General features: G+C 50.3%; 1 long non-coding RNA gene across 2 annotated transcripts in view; it reads right to left on the bottom strand.

Annotated features, from left to right (window-relative positions):
* The window catches only part of LOC135261307 (uncharacterized), an 88,745-nt gene that overhangs the window by 44,503 nt on the left and 25,257 nt on the right, over positions 1-18,985 (bottom strand). The window contains exon 6 of one of the 2 annotated variants that reach the window (XR_010331891.1): positions 7,465-8,813. The exons of the other annotated variant lie outside the window; for it this stretch is intronic. This is a non-coding gene — a long non-coding RNA (uncharacterized LOC135261307). Of the gene's footprint in view, positions 1-7,464; positions 8,814-18,985 lie in introns of those variants that run through there. 2 annotated transcript variants of the gene reach the window in all.

The raw sequence follows: 18,985 nt of genomic DNA, 5'->3' as shown, positions 1-18,985 counted from the left end.
TTGATTTTTGATTTTTTTTGTGGTGAACCACCCCCCCCCACCCCCCACCCCCCACCACCGCCTACTCTCTACTCCATCCAAGTCCAAAATTCACCCTTATCCATCTCTGAAATAACTCATTGTTTGTGTTGGGGCTCAAGCTGATACTATAATCTTAACACATATTCACTTTGGCTCTCTGATACCTGTGGAATAACTCAGGCTGTCAGTTTTGTAATGTGTTTGTTTTTTTTGGGGGAAATACACACACTTTATTACAAACATTACACTTGAAATGTCCGGATGTAATATCTATAGAATTTTGGAAGCAATAACATCTTAAATAAGCTTCTAAAAACTTCCGTGAGTGTCCTGCTATAACCTGTAGCTTTAATATGTTACAAGTAAGAGCAGGACACAATAAGCCCTGGTCCTTAAACAGACACATACCCATGCCCACGGGGTGATTTAACTAAACAGTAATTACATTTTTTTACCACCCCATCCCATACTAGAACATAAAAACATAAGAATACATACTGAGGAGAACAGGCCATTCTGCCCATCTAGAACACAAGAACATGCAGTATGTTCAGTATGAACATGGGTTCTGGCCCACTGGCATTCATTCATTCATTCATTCATTCATTCAACCTTTAAATGTCAGAAATGAATTGAGGGAGAGAACCTCATTCACTATCCTTGCACTGTTCAGGAGGCGGAGCTTCTTGTGATGGCCCCGCCCCTTATGGGGGTGGGGGGTTGGGGGTTGGGGGTGGGAGTAGGGGGTGTGGGTGGTGGTTGGAGGTGGAGGGTTTGGAGTGAGGGTGTTGGGGGGGGTTGCTATGGACAAGGCATGATTAATTGATGCATTGAAGCTCATTAAGGAGATTAGGCGGGAGTGACTAGAACATTATCGATTGCTGTCCCTTAAATAACCTCAGTGTGAGTATGTGTGTGTGTGTGTGTGTGAGAGAGAGAGAGAGAGAGAGGGAGAGACCTCTCATGTGTATGTATGCATGAGTGTTAGCATGCTGAGATTTGAGTGCATTTGTGTGCGTGTGTGTGTGTAGTAGTGGGTGTGTGTGTGTGTGTGTATTTGTGTGTGTGTGTAGTAGTGGGTGTGTGTGTGTGGTGTATGATTGCTGTTTGAGTAGGTATGTAATGACTGTTCTGGATATGTATGTATGGTAGGTAGGGTACTGATAATGACTGTACTCTGAGATAAGATACAGGGCTATATTTAGGAGGTAGGGTACCAATAATGACTGTAGAGGTAACAGGGCTATATTTAGGAGGTAATGATTATGACTGTACTGTTACAGAGCTTTATGTACTGTAGGTGGTACGGTACATTACACAACTGTGTACTGCGTGGATATTTTATTTTGTATCATGTTGGAACGAAAACATTCTCAGCCATAACACCGTTTTATTATTTCACAGTTCTGTTGTCTCCATCTGATTTTCTGCACTACAACATGGCCTGCCGAGCCTGCCATCAGCTTTAACTGTCAGGATTTGTCATTATGGATACGACATGAATTATGGGGTAGTCACACAAGCTCTGCGTAGGCAACGCAGCGCTTCAACTGCGCACTTCAAGCAAAGTGTTTGTCGCTGAGAGAGACGCCGACAAGTTTGTTCTCAAAAATTCAACGTGACTGTCACCTTTTTGTGCTACACACTTTCAAAACATCCTCATTCCTGCCTCTCAAATCTCTATATTTGATCAAACGCTTTTTATGTTACCAAAAAAAAAAAAAACATTTTACCGCAGAGTTTCCATCCTAAACTTTAGCACCCTTCAAAATATTATGTAATCTCCTTACAAACATAAGTCTCCTGCCTCAAGTTCTGACTTCTGAAACATCACAAAAAATAAAATAAAATAAATCTTTCACTTGTGTATCTCCAGTAAAATGCCAAAGCACCCCCCCCCCCCCCATCCCCCTCCTCATCCCCCTGCCCCCCTCCCGCCCTACTCCCATTTCAAAAGAGTGGAATTTTTTATCACACCTTGCGAGTCTGCTTACTTTCCCCATCTAATGAAAAGTAAATCCTTTTAAAACCCTCTCATGGCTGAAGGCTATCGCTCCCAATTTCCCCTCCGTTCCTTATCTCCCCGCTTACACCTCGTCTCTTAAAATATCGAGCCGGGCGCCGTCGCGCGGCCCGCATTAACTCCGCGCGTTAAAAAAAACGGCGCCTTGTCTTTTCTGACAGGCATCGCCGTGCCGCTCCTAATGGATTCGGCACCGGAAGGGGAACCGCGCGAGTCGCTTATCAGCGAAACCGCCCCTCCACTGCCATGCAAAGTGCTGGAAACAGGGGAGCCATTGCAGCTCTGCGCGGCTCAACGGCACTTTGCACACCTGCCAACACACACTTTTAAACACTCTTTTTTTTCCCCCCAAAAGCAGGAGGGCCCTGAACGTGGAAAGCTCTTGACGAACGTCGGCGTGTAAGATGGCCGGGGGGGCCCCTGCTCACGTGCACCCGCGCCCTGCGCTGCGTTTGGGATTCCGTGGTTCCTGAACCCGTACCTCATACCGCGCGGTGACCATGACCCTGACGCCCATCAGCCCCCCTGACAGATTTAATGAGAGTAAGAGTCCTGAAGCCCGGACGCCCTGTTAAAAAACAACCCGCCAAAGAGGCGGCTCCAGTTTACCCCGCCAACCGAAATTAAACATGGCAGCCAAGTCCACGTGCTGCCCCTCTTTCACAAGCACCCAACACTGGATTCTGATTGGATGCAGGGCAGGCGTCTCGCTCGTCGACCCACAGACAGGAAATAACACACGCGTTAATGGCGGTGTGCGTTCGCGGGTTTTCGCAGGTGAAGGTAACCGAAGGTAACCATCCCCAGGGAGCCCAGAGTCGCCGTGTTCCAAACGCGTCTCCAGGAGCTTCGCCAGACTGCAGTTAGAGGGTAATTATTTTAATCATAAGCACACAAAAAAAAAACATGATTTTTTTCTTCTTCCCCTCATGAGCTCCTGTGGAGCTTTTGCAAAGTGCGTTTATAAAGGCGCCGCAGTCTTTACCTCTCCTCCCGGCGGTGTTGTTGGGCGAACGTGATTGGAGGGGGGGTGGGGGGGGCTGTTTGATGGGGAGGGGGGGCTGGGCGGGGGTGTGAAAGTTGAAATGGCAGCCCCTTGATTGCGAGGCCAGAGTGCCGCGGGCGTCGGCATGGTTACGGTAACGCGGGGGCCTGCAATCAGAGGCAATAACAAATCAACCCCCCCCCCCCCCCCGTACCCACGCCCCCACCCACTCGAGCCAAACGCCATCAGTACCGCACGAAAGAGGGGGGCGAGTGACATGGTACGATGGCGCCATTTTGCCAGCCCCGCCGGGAGACTCTGGCTCACCTGCCGAACCCGCAGGCCTCGCGCCGCGGCAAAGCCAGGAGCCCGGGCGACGGTTTGTTTTCGCGGACAATGTCAGGACGCCAAGCGCGCTTCTTTCTAATGCGCGCGAGCGAGCGTGCGAGCGAGCGAGGGAGGGAGGGAGGGAGGGAGCGAGGGAGAGAGGGCGTGTGAGCGAGTGAGTGAGGGAAGGAGGGAGGGAGGGCGTGCGAGGGAGGGAGCGAGGGAGGGAGGGAGAGCGAGGGAGGGAGGGAGGGAGGGAGGGTTTCTCTTTTAAAAACAGCCGTGGCGTCTTCATGTTGCTTTTCCTCTCGCCGTTTGGCGGTGGAAGCTGGAGTGGGGCATTCTGGGAGCGTGGGTCTGATAGCGGGACGGCGGGGCGCGCGTCCGCCAGGCTTATCGGGCGCGGCCAGCAGCGCTCCTCCCGCTTCAAACGCAGGTGGACCGCGGCCGCCGCTGCTGTTACCATGGCGTCAGAGCCACCGCACCGCGGAGGGAAGGATGGAGCATCGGGGCGTACTGCCTTCGTGTACGGGGGGGCAGAGAGAGAGAGAGTAGGGGGAGAGAGAGAGAGGGAGAGATGAGGGAGACCCTGCTGTTGCACTGTCCCCACGCTGGTCAAAGTGTCAGTGAGCGTGGCTCCTGTTTGTCTTTTTTTTCGGTGCTCGAGCAAAAAAAACAAAAACAAAAACAGAACATGGGGAGTGCTTCTGCACGGCCTGCCTGTCGGGCTGGGGGGACTCAGATAAGCAGCTTCATCGACATGCCGGTCACCCGCCTCCCCCCCCCCCACCCCCCAGTGACCATCACACTGCATTGATCTCCGAATCACCGGAAACACCCCCTACTACCGCCCCCCCCCTTAATAAACACTGGGGATCACAGCCGTGCCCCGGCCCCCGGCCCCCGCCACGCGTATTAGTAAATCTTTTCATTCCGTGAATTAAACCGGCGCGCAGCTATGTTAATGCCGCACAAACTCAATATCCTCATTAAATCAACTCCTGATCACACAGGGTTTCTGATATATGGAGTGGGTGGATTTAGCCGGCTTAGAAATGTTAATTCTCCCCCAAGTCTCAGGATTAAGCTTTCAAAGACTCCAGTAATTCAATATCACACTCATTTTCGCCTTACATCTCTTTACTTTTTCAGCGGTTGATATATATATATATATATATATATATACACACACATTACATGGCCAATAGTATATGGACACCCCTTCTAATTAGTTGGTTTGGCTACTTCAGCCAAACCCATTGCTAAAAGGTGCATAAAAGCAAGCATGCAGCCATGCAATCTCCACTGATAGCCACTGGCAACGGAGTGAGTCGTACTGAAGAGCTCAGTGAATTTCAGCATGGCACTGTCGTAGGATGTCACCATTCCAACAGGTCAGTTTGTGAAATTTCAGCCCTGCCAGGGCTGCCCAGGGCAACTGCAAGCGCTGTTATTGTGCAGTTCACTGTCTGGCAGTTTGATTGACGATTCTGGGTTTGGTGAAGCAGGAGACCGCTACCTGCCCGAATGCATAGTGCTAAAAGTATGGTGGAGGAGGACTACTGGTCTGGGGCTGGCTTGGGCTCCTTTGTTCCAGTGAAGGGAAATCTTAATGCTACTGAGCACAATGACATCCTAAAGAATTGTGTGCTTCCAACTTTGTGGCAGCAGTCTTTGGGAAGGCCCTTTCCTGTTTCAGCATGACAATGCCCCCGGGTACACAGCGAGGTCCATACAGAAATGGTTTTGTTGAAAAAGGTGTGGAAGAACTTGACTGACCTGGACACAGAGCCCTGACCTCTACCCCGTCCAACACCTCTGGGATCAATTGGAATGCCGACTGCGAGCCAGGCCTTATCGCCCAATCAATGCCCGACCTCACTAATTCTCTTCTGGCTGAATGGAAGCACATCCTCGCAGCCACGTTCCAAAATCCAATGGAAAGCCTTCCTAAAATAGTGGAGACTGTTACAGCAACAAAGGTTCCATGTCAATGCCCATGGTTTTGGAATGAGATGTTCAACAAGCACATATGGGTGTGATGTTCGGGTGTCCACATACTTTTGGCCATGCGCTACAGGTATTTATATGCATAATAAATTGAAAATGTATGTGGATGGGGGAAACATTTTAATATTTAACTCAGAAGGAAAGCCAGAAGATTTTTTTTTAAATCCAACTGTATTTTCATTCAGTCCTGTTCATGCAAATGAACTGATTCTTGTGCTTGAACTGAAGGTTATATAAACCCATTTTAGAGTTATTCTTTTCCATTTTATTGCAGTGACAGTTGGTGCAATATGTGTAATTATCTTTCAAAATACACCTCTACATGCAATTAGCAATAATAACAATGACAGATTTGTTAAGCCACAGGCCTTATTATAAGTAGAACATTCTTAGTAGCAGGTCTCCTTATTAGTAGCTTGAAAGAAGCAAAAATCATGCAGTTTAAGAGAAAGACATTGCTTTACATTACAGGCATTTAGCAGATGCTCTTATCCAGAGCGACTTACACAACTTTTTACACAGCAATTACACTGCATCCATTTATACAGCTGGATATATACTGAAGCAATGCAGGTTAAGCACCTTGCTCAAGGGTGCAACGGCTACAGCCTACCCGGGAATCGAACCCGTGACCTTCAGGTTGCAAGACCAGTTCCCTAGCCGTTGCACAACACCGCCGCCCACAGAGCCATCTAAATAAACGGGTGAATTATGCATCTGGCGATCACTCTCCGTCTTCTTAATTATTGAAACATTTCAGTGTGAAATTAGATAACGAGGGAGGAGAGCGACGGCTAAGCACCGGCGTGTGAGAATCCCCGGCGGAACGTCGGTGAAAACATCACCCCGGGTCTCCTGGACCGGTGATCAATCACCGGTGTCTGACAGGGGGGGCCCCCGCTCCTGTTCCGGGGCGCTGTAAGACACTCTTCCTCGGTCCGGATCTCCGCTGTCCGACAAGCCGTATCGGAGCTGCGGCGATGTTCCCTCGCCGCGGCGACGGGGGGAAGAAGCGCCCCTATCCGACGTGCGATCGCCGCGTCGCGGGGACGCCGGGCGGCCGTGATTAATGGACGTCGCCGCGGTAACAGGCGGGCGGAGCGCGGTTTTCGAGCTACCCGCCGTTTTTTTTTTTCCTGCGACGAAGGACAGCGAGCTGTCAGGGAGGAGAGAGTGTGGGAACGGGAACGTTAAGTGTGATGGGTTGTGCTACTTTTCCACGCGAGGGCACTTTTGGGTTAAAGACAAAAACATATAAACAAACTGACGACGGCACGTCATGTAAACCTTCGAGGTTTTATTCATTTTTGAGCATTGTTATTTAACAGTGTTGTGGGAATTCTGGTTTTATGCCAACGGCAGTTTATGAACACCTGGAACATATTCAAAAGCATCAAAACTTTAGCGTAACAGTTAAAACAGCAAACCATTCACAGAGAATTTCCTGTCCAATAGATGGACCATTGAAAATGTAAAAAAAAAAAAACGTTTTTGGAACTGAATAAGACCCCAGGATTTACATTACATTGCCTAAGGACATCATATGCAAACAAACAAACAAACAAGCACGACATATTTAGATTATTAACAACCACCACCCCCCAGCCTACCTTTGCAGGAGACTAATATACAACATATGCCAGAACACAACCCCCTCGAAAAGCCTTGCATTTAAATTTCCCTTCTAAAGGTCAAATATAGATTAAGATTAGTATATTTAAACTGAACACGGAAATTTAGGAGGTTTAATTTAACTTTTTTTTTTTTAACCGGCATATTTCGGTGACCTTCTCCCAGATTCCAGTCAAACGATTAACATGAAAGCACTTCAGGCGGGAGGCAGAGCCTGATTTGAATCTGAAGTCGAGTTCCCAACCGTTTAAATCGGGCTTTGAGTCTCCCGTCGAATCTGACGCCGCCTTGAACAGGCGCAGAGTTAATTTGGAGCGGTTTTTATCCCTCCTAATTTGACTAACAGAAATTACCCAATGGCAGGAGTTTATCAGTCACCTTAGCCGGCGAATCAGAACCCCTCCCTCAGATTTTAATTAAAAGCCTGACTGACAACTCAGCCTATTTTTTAAAATTTATTTATTTATTTTGTCCTGCAGCTGGTTTCAAATTAAAATAAAGATAAGAAATTATATTTAGGAAGCTTTATCAACCCCCATCGACTTCCTGCTGGCTAATTTCTCTTTTCTGTTTTTGTAGATGAAGGGAAAATGTTTCACTAAAGCAAGCAAGGATATTGTCTCACCACATGCTTTGGGAGATATCGGTGGTTTGCACTGCTGCCTTGCAAGGAGGAGGTTCCCGGGTTCAAGTCCCAGCTGGCCCAAATCCTCTCCGCATGGAGCTAGCATGTTCTCTCCTTGTTTGAGTGAGTTTCCTCCAGGCACTCTGGTTTCCTCCCCCACAAAAAGACATGCATTTCAGGGTTAGATACATGCCTGCTATTGCCCTTGGACCAAGGCACTGGCCTCAGAGCTGGAGTTGGTCCCTGGGTGCTGCACTGTGGCTGCCCACTGCTCCTAAGTAACAAGGATGGGTCAAATGCTGAGGACAAATTACCCCATGGGGCAGGGGGGCTGGGGGGGGCTCAATAAAGTCCATCCATCCATTATCTATAACTACTTGTCCTGGTGAGGGTCGCGGGGGGTGCTGGAGCCTATCCCAGCATGCATTGGGCGAGAGGCAGGAATACACCCTGGAAAACTTGCCAATCTATCACATGGCACACACCGTTCACTCACACACGCTCATAACTATGGGCAATCAAGAGTCTCCAATTAGCCTAACCTGCAAGTCATCTTTGGACTGTGGGAGGAAAGCGGAGTACCCGTGGGAAACCCACACGGACACAGGGGCCAGTGAAGTAAAACCGGAGACAGCTGGACCTCTCGATTGAGCGCAAGGACAAAACGTGAGGCTACCAGCCAGCGAATCTGACGAAAACAACCTGAAGGAAGCATCCGGAACCACATCTACGCTGCGACACAAGAGAATAACTGAACTGCGTTTTTTTATTTTTTATTTTGCTCGTTTATTTCAACCCAACAGTGGCACGGCTCGGCATAGCGACACAGCGACTCATTCTGGCCATGTGTGCCTGGCTGTTATTTTATTTTTATGTTTTTTATGTTTCAAACGTTTTTCTAATCGTGTCATCGAGGCTGAAAGCTACAAGCGGCGGGCTCCCGCCACACAAAGCGACGGCGTCCGACGGCGTCCGACAGCGTGCCGCGCGATCTCTCGGCGCCAGTCGGATCCGATACCGAGCCGGCGGCCGAGGCCGATGGCGCAGACCCTCCGATCCCGCAGACAGCCCGCGTTAAAGCCGCCGTGCCTCCAAAGCGGCCTCTTCTTTCTTCTTCTTTGGCAGTTTATTTTCCGAATCACAGTTTGGTGGCACTTTATCTGTTTTCCTTTTCTTTTTTTTTTTTTTGCCTGACAGGGGAAAAAAGCGGAGGGATGAAATTCTTCACCGAGCGTTCAGAGGCTCAGACGGAGAGAGCCGGCTTCACACGGCGCCTCTCTTCTGCCGGGCATTAAAGAGCAGGCTGCAGCTTTTATGTGTCAAATCCAAAATAAATACATACGTAAATAAATAAAGAACATTTCCAAGCCATTTAAAAAAAAAAAAAGTGACAAAATGCACATTCAGAATCATAGCACTTTAATGATACTACAAAAAGGTAAATAAATCTCCCTTATTTCAGAACGCATGTTGCAACAAACGAGAACATGGAACATGCTGCCTGTCAACACGTACGTTCCCGTAGCGACGGGCCCAGGCTTTGCGCACAACAGCGGCTGCATCTTTGAGTCAGCACGTTAGCACGTTAGCCTCCCCCCTTCATCTGCGGCGATGACCTTGCGGAGAGAACGGAAAACAGCAGCCCGCCTGCAGACGGAGGCTGGATCTGCGGACACTGCCCTGTTTTCATCTCTCTCCCTCCCTCCCTCCCTCCCTCCCTCCCTCCCTCCCTCCCTCTCTCTTTCTCGCTCCCTCTCTCTTTCTCGCTCCCTCTCTCTCTCAGCCGGGAGGGCTGCGCTACAAATGGTGGGATGTGGAGGACGGGTCAACGCCTTCCCTACAGATGGCATTGCCGGGCTGTCTATCTTCTCCCACCACATTATCTCAGAGAGAGAGAGAGAGAGAGCATTTGAATTTGAGAGAGAGAGATTCTTAGAGATAGAGACAGATAGAGAGATAAGAAGATGTAGAGAGACGGAGAAATAACGAGAGATAGAGAAAGAGGTAGAGGAGAAAGAGACAGAGAAAGATAGATGGAAAGAAAGTGTGATAGAGATAGTGAGAGATAGAGAGAGGGAGAAAGAGATACAGAGAGAGAGGTAGAGTGATAAATAGTGTGAAAGAGAGAAAGATAAAGTAAGAGAGGGAGCATGTTTAGGCTGGCTGCACAAAGCTATCGTCCTTTGCTACAAACAGTGCAGTGCATCGATCTCCACTGCCCCAGTGTTTCTACACAGATATCTCTGTTTCACATCCATGATTTCACTGTTCCAGTTCATTTCAGGGATTCCCTATTTCTGTTTCCCTTAATGGCGATGGCTGAAAAATATTTTCATTTAATGTCAAATAAAAAATTATCTAAAACTAATGTATATGGGGACAGGACAAATCAATCTTTCATTTGATCAATGTGTTGATAAATTAACGTTCACATAAATTAATGTTACAAAAACATATGCGCTATGTTGTTAAAAAAGTGTTCATGTCTAACAGCTCATCATTTCAATGATAGCAAGAATCAATGATGACTGTTATAATTATTCTTCATAATAATCATTGGCATCATCATTATCATCATCATCATCATCCATCAATTGACTGTTCAATACTAGTGGAAACTATCCATAGAACGATACACTTACACACGTGATTATTCATTTACAAAGTTAAAAAAAAAAAACAAAGACAGAAAATGAGACTCAAAGCAATGGTGTTTGCGAGGGATTTCTGCACAGCACTGGTCAGGCACGTCCTTGACGAGTTTTAATACCGTCTCCTCGCCGAACCTGTCTCTGCTCTCTGTCCTCCCCCTCCCCCCCACCCCCCCTTCAGCCCCCCCCCCAAGCCTTTTCTAATATCCATTACTTCCACTAGACGGGTCAATGCAATCGCAGAGGGTCTGCCGGAGACCAGCGAGGTGAAGATAAGCTCGGCTTCCTCTCGCACACTCTAATAAGTTAACAAATCCCCGGCTGACCCGCGGACCCCGTCGCCAGAACACTCACCCCCCCTCTAATTACTCAACACCGGCATTACTGCACACCTGCTGTTGTGGAAAGGTGAGGGGGAGGGGGGCATCGGCAAGGTTATATGTACATCTGGGCTTTTTCTGGGGAGGGAGAAAGGGAGAAAGAAAAGAACAGAGAGAGAGAGTGGGAGGGAGTGTGAGAGAGAGAAAGGGAGACAAGAGTGCAAGAGCGAGAGAGAGTGAAAGGGGAAGGTGTGCGAGGGATAGAGGGATGTAGACGGAGAGAAAGAAAGCGGACTGAAGGGAAACTGGGGCACGGCAAACGAGAGAGGGGGGAACTGAGAGAGAGAAGAGAAGGGGAAGAAAGAGAGAAAAGAGGGGGTGAGGGCAAGAGGGGGAGGGAGGAGAAAGAAGAGGGGGAAGAGAGGTGGAAAGGGCAGGAAGAAAAAGGGAGAGAAAGGGAGAGGGAACAGACAGAACGCAGAGGCTTATCTATAAACATGCTGTACGAAGAGTGGGCTTGGAGAAATGGAGTGCTGTCGGGTGTGTGTGTGTGTGTGTGTGTGCGTGTGCGTGTGTGTGTGTGTGTGTGTGTGTGTGCGTGTGCGTGTGTGTGTGCATGTGTACAGTATGTGTGTTTGCACGTGTGTGTGTGTGTGTGTACCATATGTGTGTGTGTATACAGTATGTGTGTGTACGTGTGTGTGTACGTGTTTGTGTGTGTGTGTGTGTGTGTGTGTGTACAGTATGTGTGTGTACGTGTTTGTGTGTGTGTGTGTATATGTGTGCGTGTTTGTGTGTGTGCGTGTGTGCGTGTGGTTGTGTGTGTGTGGTGTGTGTGTTTGTGAGTGTGTGTGTGTGTGTTTTTGAGAGTGTGCGTGTGTGTGAGTGTGTGTGTGTGTGTGTGCGTGCAGAAGACATGTTGTTTGCTCGATGCGCCCGTGTGATTGCAGGTCCTTCAGCTAGGCACATATGTGGAGCTGACTTTCATTATTCCGTATCTCATTCCCCCTCTTCCATCCCTCCATCTCAGCCTCTGTCTCTTTCCTCCTCTTATCTCTCATTCCCTCTCTCTCTCTATCCCAGTGCAATTATGGTGCTCGTCTTACAGCATCAGCCCAAGGCTCTCTCTCCCTCTGTCTCCCTCTCCCTTTCTCTCTCTCTCCCTCTGTCCCCCCACTCTCTCTCCCTCCCTCTCTCTCGTCCTCCTCCACCTCCCAGTCCATTCGCATGTCAATCATGCTTTGTCCCCATTCAGTGGCCGTGGTGTTAATGATTCAGTTTTAATCCCTACACCCCCCCCCCCCGCCCCGCCCACCCTCCCCAGGCTGATAAGCACAGGACCCAGATGGAGTTTTTTTTGGGGAGGGGGCCTGCGGTGTTCATTGTTTACGGTATTATTTTACGCCTCGAGTAATCCCACCCCCTTGACCCGCTCTGGGCTCTGATATCCCCCCCCACCCACCCCCACCCCCCACCCCGCCTAAAAGTGGGGAGACATGATATTACAGCCACACAATGAGAGATAAAACTCGAGCCCTAATTAATTCCCTCACCCCCCCCCCCCCCCCTTTTTTTTTTTTTTTTTACAAGAGTTTAAGGGATATCTAAATGCCCATGCCAGTCAAACACCCGTAAGAACATTCTCAGCACAATGGGAGCAGTCAGTGCTGGCTCTGTGCAGACTGGCCCTCACACAGGCTCAGCACAATGGGAGCAGTCAGTGCTGGCTCTGTGCAGACTGGCCCTCACACAGGCTCGGCACAATGGGAGCAGTCAGTGCTGGCTCTGTGCAGACTGGCCCTCACACAGGCTCAGCACAATGGGAGCAGTCAGTGCTGGCTCTGTGCAGACTGGCCCTCACACAGGCTCAGCACAATGGGAGCAGTCAGTGCTGGCTCTGTGCAGACTGGCCCTCACACAGGCTCAGCACAATGGGAGCAGTCAGTGCTGGCTCTGTGCAGGCTGGCCCTCACACAGAGACAGCGTAAAGCAGAAACGCGATTTCAATATGCACAAAAAAAAAAAAGAAGAAAAAAAAGAAAACAGCTGAACGTGTCTTCTCACATGGGTATCGTTGGACAGTTTGGAAGGAGTTCGTGTTGCAGGTCAAAACGGGCCTTTTGTGCATTTATTTATTCTTATTCTTTCTTTTCTAATCTTCTGCACTGTGTATAGACCCTCAGAGGCAGGAGAGTTTAACAAGTCAAACCAGTCCTGGACAGCCACGGCATTTGTGTATATTTATGGTTTCCTTTCAATCAGCAGTCAATGTAGGCCTAGGAAACACGGTGCACGACTCTCGTCCAATAAAAAAACACATTTTCATTAGTGATGTGTAGGCAAGAACAAACTGGCTTTCCTCAGGACAGAGGCTTGTTTTTGTTTTTTGCTTGTCAAAAAAACATCCAATACTATGTCCTTCCCCCTTGGAGAGGACCGCAACTCCCAGGAACGCACTGCAACATCGCATTTTAAAACGCTCGCTTTATTGTTACAAACTGACGTGCTTCGACATCTTGTCTTTGTCAAAGTATATCTACCACCATTCTACTACCACTATATATACTTTGACAATGACAAGATGTCAAAACACTTCAGTTTTCAACAATAAAGTGAGCGTTTTAAGATGCAGTGCATTCTTGGGAGTTGCGGTCCTCACGACGTGGGAACTACATGGCATCAAATATATTTACTAGTAGTGATTTCTTTAAAATATAATTAATGAATGTGTCTATTATCTATGGTAAACACACCAAAAAGCCAGCAGATACAGGACTGGGGTCTGACAGGCGTCTAACTCTCCTGCTCCAAGCGAAGGCTCATTTTTAAAACTTCCGTGTCAAATGTATATTTCATAACTTTTGCGGGACGCTCAAACTGCACACGGTACATGGTACACACCGTGTAAAAGACCCACAGAGTCTGGCTCTCAAAGCCCTGAGCGTTTGAGATGCTTGTGGATAAACAGACTGCATTATTTCGAGTCCTGCCTGTCTCTCATAAACGTTGCGGAAGTCAGAGCCGCTCTTCTCTCCCGGGCAGATAATCGCGCGGCTGCACTCGCGGTCCAGGAGTGGATGCCGAATTTAACGGAATTATGCTCGAGCGCACTTCAGATGCGGAGTGGTGGCTCCGATTGTTGCGCCCCCCCCCCTCCCCTCCCCTCCCCGAAACAAAGTACAAACTCTCCAGTCAACATGTTACCTCAGAACTGAACTGTGATGAGGCATGGACTGCTGACGGTCAGGTCAGTAATGCACGGGTGGATCGGAACAACGCGGTAAGACAAGGACAAGCGACGCGTCCGTTAGCCACCGTGTGGCCCGGGGACGCTTGTGGCCCCAAACGACAGCATTGAGTGTTCATGCCAAACGACCCTTATGTGCTGTCAATGCAGTTGAGTTGGGTTAGGATTGATAATAGCAATTAAATAAACTGAAGCTTTGTTTCATTTTCAGCCATTTTAATAATGTCTGTGTGTCTTACTAAGCATTTTGGACATTTTGAAGATTTTTTTCCCTCTTGATTTAATACATTTTTTGACATTTGTTACGCTTACATACCATTGAGTATGAGAGTATGAGTGACTCCATGTTTGGGCTCCTTGTTAATAAGCACAATATTCTGGCATTTCGGCGACCAGTTGCAAGGCACAGCAGATGCAGGGTGATATAATTGCTCTGCTCTTTCTTTTTTGGCGGGGCAAGGTGAACATCGCTACCCTCGTAAAGACATCAGGGGACAGCATCAGCGTCGCAGCGTCGGGGGGTAATAGCCAGGTTCACGAACCCATAAATCTGGCTAATCTAATGATGTGGCATCACCTGCAAAGCAGGCTGATGATGTCTCCACGGTCTCCGATTTGGCGGTTCAAGGGGAGACAACACCACCCCCACCCCCCCACCCCATAACCAGCAGAGGAGATTCATAATCATAAACAAATGATTATGATTTCCCCTCTTGCAGGGACACGACAATAATGTGTGTCTCCCTGCACGCTCGTCTGGGCTTCTGTCGCCAGTTGAATCTGCTCCCCGAGAGCTGCAGACGTTTTTCTGAGGGTCAGACGTCAGATAGACCCCCCCCCCCCCACCCCCCCAACCCCCTGTAGTACAGCGGAACTAAATTAAGGGCCCTTTTGTGACGACCAAGCGCCGAAGGAAGGCGAAGACACGGTCACCGCGACAGTGGCGGACAGGCGCGGCCAACTTCAGTTCATAAACGCGCCCGCGACTGTGTGTGTGTGTGTGTGTGTGTGTGTGTGCGCGTGTGTGTGTGTGTGCGTGTGTGTGTGTGTGCGTGTCACCCGTTTTAGAAAGCTTCTATTAAATCTCCTCTCCTGAATTTCATCGATTTTGTATGGACAACAAAATTTCTGCACAATTTTTCCACCAGAATATTTGGTTCGGCTATTAGATAAGCATCGATTCGTCTTGCCCGGACTTCATGTAATCATTTGTCAATATTTCATCAAAAGAACAACACATTGTCTTGTCTCTCTGAAGAAGAAGAAGAAGAAGAAGAAAAATAGAGAAGAGAAAAAGTTTAGAAAGTGACTCAGTTTTCTCTTTCTCCACTTTAAAGGCTCATCCCAAACTTTTCCACACAGTGGCTGGGGCCACCAGAGGCCTTTACACATAACATGCGCCAGAGGAAAAAAAAAACAAAAAAGAGATGCTTTTTAACAGTGCGGCTGGAGTTTTGAGCCAGCGTTTATGTTCATAAAGAGTGATAAACGGTACTTAGCAGTACGGCGCGGCGCGGGTTTGATGCGCTGTGAGAGAGTTACGAGCCCACAGGCAGCGCTGGCCTCGGCGCTTAGCGTCCCCACGGCGGTGCGCTACCCAAACGCGTTAGCGCTAGTGCTAGCCTCGGCGCTTAGCGTCCCCACGGCGGTGCGCTACCAAAACGCGTTAGCGCTAGCGCTAGCCTCGCGCTTAGCGTCCCCGCGGCGGTGCGCTACCCAAACGCGTTAGCGCTAGTGCTACCTCGGCGCTTAGCGTCCCCACGGCGGTGCGCTCCCCAAACGCGTTAGCGCTAGTGTTAATGGTGTGCTGGCCTGCCGCCGCCACCCACGCCGCTGAACACCCCACGCAGCGATTCGCCGACGGTGCGCATCCGAGACCGCGCTTAAATTACACCCCACACCCCCCACCCCCACCCCCCCCGGCCGATACAGAGCGCGTGCTCCGATGGGACGGAGAGAAGCTGCCGAGCCACAGTTTCATTTAGGATGTGAGGATGTGGGATGTGGGGGCGGGGGGGAGGGGGTTGTGGACTGGGAGTGTCTTGGGGGGCTCTGGGGGGTTGTGGAGTGGGAGTGTGTGGTGGGGAGGCTGGGGGAGTGTGGAGTGGGAGTGTGTGGTGGGGGAGTTGTGGAGTGGGAGTGTGTGGTGGGAGGCTGGGGGAGTGTGGAGTGGGAGTGTGTGGTGGGGGAGTTGTGGAGTGGGAGTGTGTGGTGGGGAGGCTGGGGGAGTGTGGAGTGGGAGTGTGTGGTGGGGGGTTGTGGAGTGGGAGTGTGTGGTGGGGGGGCTCTGGGGGGGTGTGGAGTGGCAGTGTGTGGTGGGGGGCTCTGGGGGTGGCATAATGCCACAGCCAGCACCTGCCATCCGCAGCGGTATCGACCCCTCCGTCCCTCCCCGGTCCGGGCCTGCTTTTAACGAGCACATTGTCGCGACCATAAAAGGTCGGTGCATATGGTCGGTTGCCAGATATCCTGAAAGTCACCTTAGCAGTTTCTTTGCTGTCTGAGCATCCCGTTTTATTCTCACACCCGCCCCCCCCGCCCATCCCCCTGTCCTCTCTTCCCCCAAACCCCCTTTAAGGACACATTCAGGTCCTGCGCCCTCTCTTCTTGGCTTCTCTCTCCACTCCGCCGCCCCCCCCCCACCGCCCGCCCACCCCCCTACACACCAAAGGCCTTTTGAGACCTGCCTGAGATTTGTCCCTCTTGATGTCCCCGTGGCAACAGCGAAGGCTTTCTCAAGCCTCTACTTCAACACACAACAGAGAGTGTTTATCCCCAATCCCCCCTGGGTTATATGTGTGAGATCCTGCCCCTTAATTTCATACTTTTAACACACTTTCGATAGACAGACGCCGCCATACTCAGGCCAGACAATTATCTCCTAAAAAGTTGCGCTACAATCCGCTCTTCAGTTTGAAGCGGGTTGCTGTATCTGTGGCTGAGCCTCTTTAAAAAGTGGATGGTTTCCGTGAAGCACTGCGGAAAGCCTGGGAATCTGTCTGCTCCAGGAACGTCTGTCTGTCTGCTCCAGGAATGCCTGTCTGTCTGCTCCAGGAACGTCTGTCTGTCTGCTCCAGGAACATCTGTCTGTCTGCTCCAGGAACGTCTGTCTGTCTGCTCCAGGAACATCTGTCTGTCTGCTCCAGGAACGTCTGTCTGTCTGCTCCAGGAACATCTGTCTGTCTGCTCCAGGAACATCTGTCTGTCTGCTCCAGGAACGTCTGTCTGTCTGCTCCAGGAACGTCTGTCTGTCTGCTCCAGGAACGTCTGTCAGTCTGCTCCAGGAATGCCTGTCTGTCTGTCTGCTCCAGGAATGCCTGTCTGTCTGCTCTGAGAACATCTGTCTGTCTGTCTGCTCCAGGAATGTCTGTCTGTCTGTCTGCTCCAGGAATGCCTGTCTGTCTGCTCTGAGAACATCTGTCTGTCTGCTCCAGGAACGTCTGTCTGTCTGCTCCAGGAACATCTGTCTGTCTGCTCCAGGAACATCTGTCTGTCTGCTCCGGGAACATCTGTCTGTCTGCTCTGGGAACATCTGTCTGTCTGCTCCGGGAACATCTGTCTGTCTGCTCCGGGAACATCTGTCTGTCTGCTCCAGGAACGTCTGTCTGTCTGCTCCAGGAACATCTGTCTGTCTGCTCCAGGAACGTCTGTCTGTCTGCTCCAGGAACATCTGTCTGTCTGCTCCAGGAATGTCTGTCTGTCTGCTCCAGGAACATCTGTCTGTCTGCTCCGGGAACATCTGTCTGTCTGCTCCAGGAACGTCTGTCTGTCTGCTCCAGGAACATCTGTCTGTCTGCTCCAGGAACATCTGTCTGTCTGCTCCAGGAACATCTGTCTGTCTGCTCCAGGAACGTCTGTCTGTCTGCTCCAGGAACGTCTGTCTGTCTGCTCCAGGAACATCTGTCTGTCTGCTCCAGGAACGTCTGTCTGTCTGCTCCAGGAACATCTGTCTGTCTGCTCCAGGAACGTCTGTCTGTCTGCTCCAGGAACATCTGTCTGTCTGCTCCAGGAACGTCTGTCTGTCTGCTCCAGGAACATCTGTCTGTCTGCTCCAGGAACATCTGTCTGTCTGCTCCAGGAACGTCTGTCTGTCTGCTCCAGGAACGTCTGTCTGTCTGCTCCAGGAATGTCTGTCAGTCTGCTCCAGGAATGCCTGTCTGTCTGTCTGCTCCAGGAATGCCTGTCTGTCTGCTCTGAGAACATCTGTCTGTCTGTCTGCTCCAGGAACGTCTGTCTGTCTGTCTGCTCCAGGAATGCCTGTCTGTCTGCTCTGAGAACATCTGTCTGTCTGCTCCAGGAACGTCTGTCTGTCTGCTCCAGGAACATCTGTCTGTCTGCTCCGGGAACATCTGTCTGTCTGCTCCAGGAACGTCTGTCTGTCTGCTCCAGGAACATCTGTCTGTCTGCTCCGGGAACGTCTGTCTGTCTGCTCCAGGAACGTCTGTCTGTCTGCTCCAGGAACATCTGTCTGTCTGCTCCAGGAACATCTGTCTGTCTGCTCCAGGAACGTCTGTCTGTCTGCTCCAGGAACATCTGTCTGTCTGCTCCAGGAACGTCTGTCTGTCTGCTCCAGGAACATCTGTCTGTCTGCTCCAGGAACGTCTGTCTGTCTGCTCCAGGAACATCTGTCTGTCTGCTCCAGGAACATCTGTCTGTCTGCTCCAGGAACATCTGTCTGTCTGCTCCAGGAACATCTGTCTGTCTGCTCCAGGAACGTCTGTCTGTCTGCTCCAGGAACATCTGTCTGTCTGCTCCAGGAACATCTGTCTGTCTGTCTGCTCCAGGAACGTCTGTCTGTCTGCTCCAGGAACGTCTGTCTGTCTGCTCCAGGAACGTCTGTCTGTCTGCTCCGGGAACGTCTGTCTGTCTGCTCCGGGAACGTCTGTCTGTCTGCTCCGGGAACGTCTGTCTGTCTGCTCCGGGAACGTCTGTCTGTCTGCTCCGGGAACGTCTGTCTGTCTGTCTGCTCCAGGAACGTCTGTCTGTCTGCTCCGGGAACGTCTGTCTGTCTGCTCTGGGAACGTCTGTCTGTCTGCTCCGGGAACGTCTGTCTGTCTGCTCCAGGAACGTCTGTCTGTCTGCTCCAGGAATGCCTGTCTGTCTGCTCCGGGAACGCCTGTCTGTCTGCTCCAGGAACGTCTGTC

This window comes from Anguilla rostrata, chromosome 1 (genome assembly GCF_018555375.3).
Source record: "Anguilla rostrata isolate EN2019 chromosome 1, ASM1855537v3, whole genome shotgun sequence".
NCBI classification, from domain to species: domain Eukaryota; kingdom Metazoa; phylum Chordata; class Actinopteri; order Anguilliformes; family Anguillidae; genus Anguilla; species Anguilla rostrata.
The sequence above is the reverse complement of the archived record's forward strand: the minus strand, read 5'-3'. Positions and strand labels throughout refer to the sequence as shown.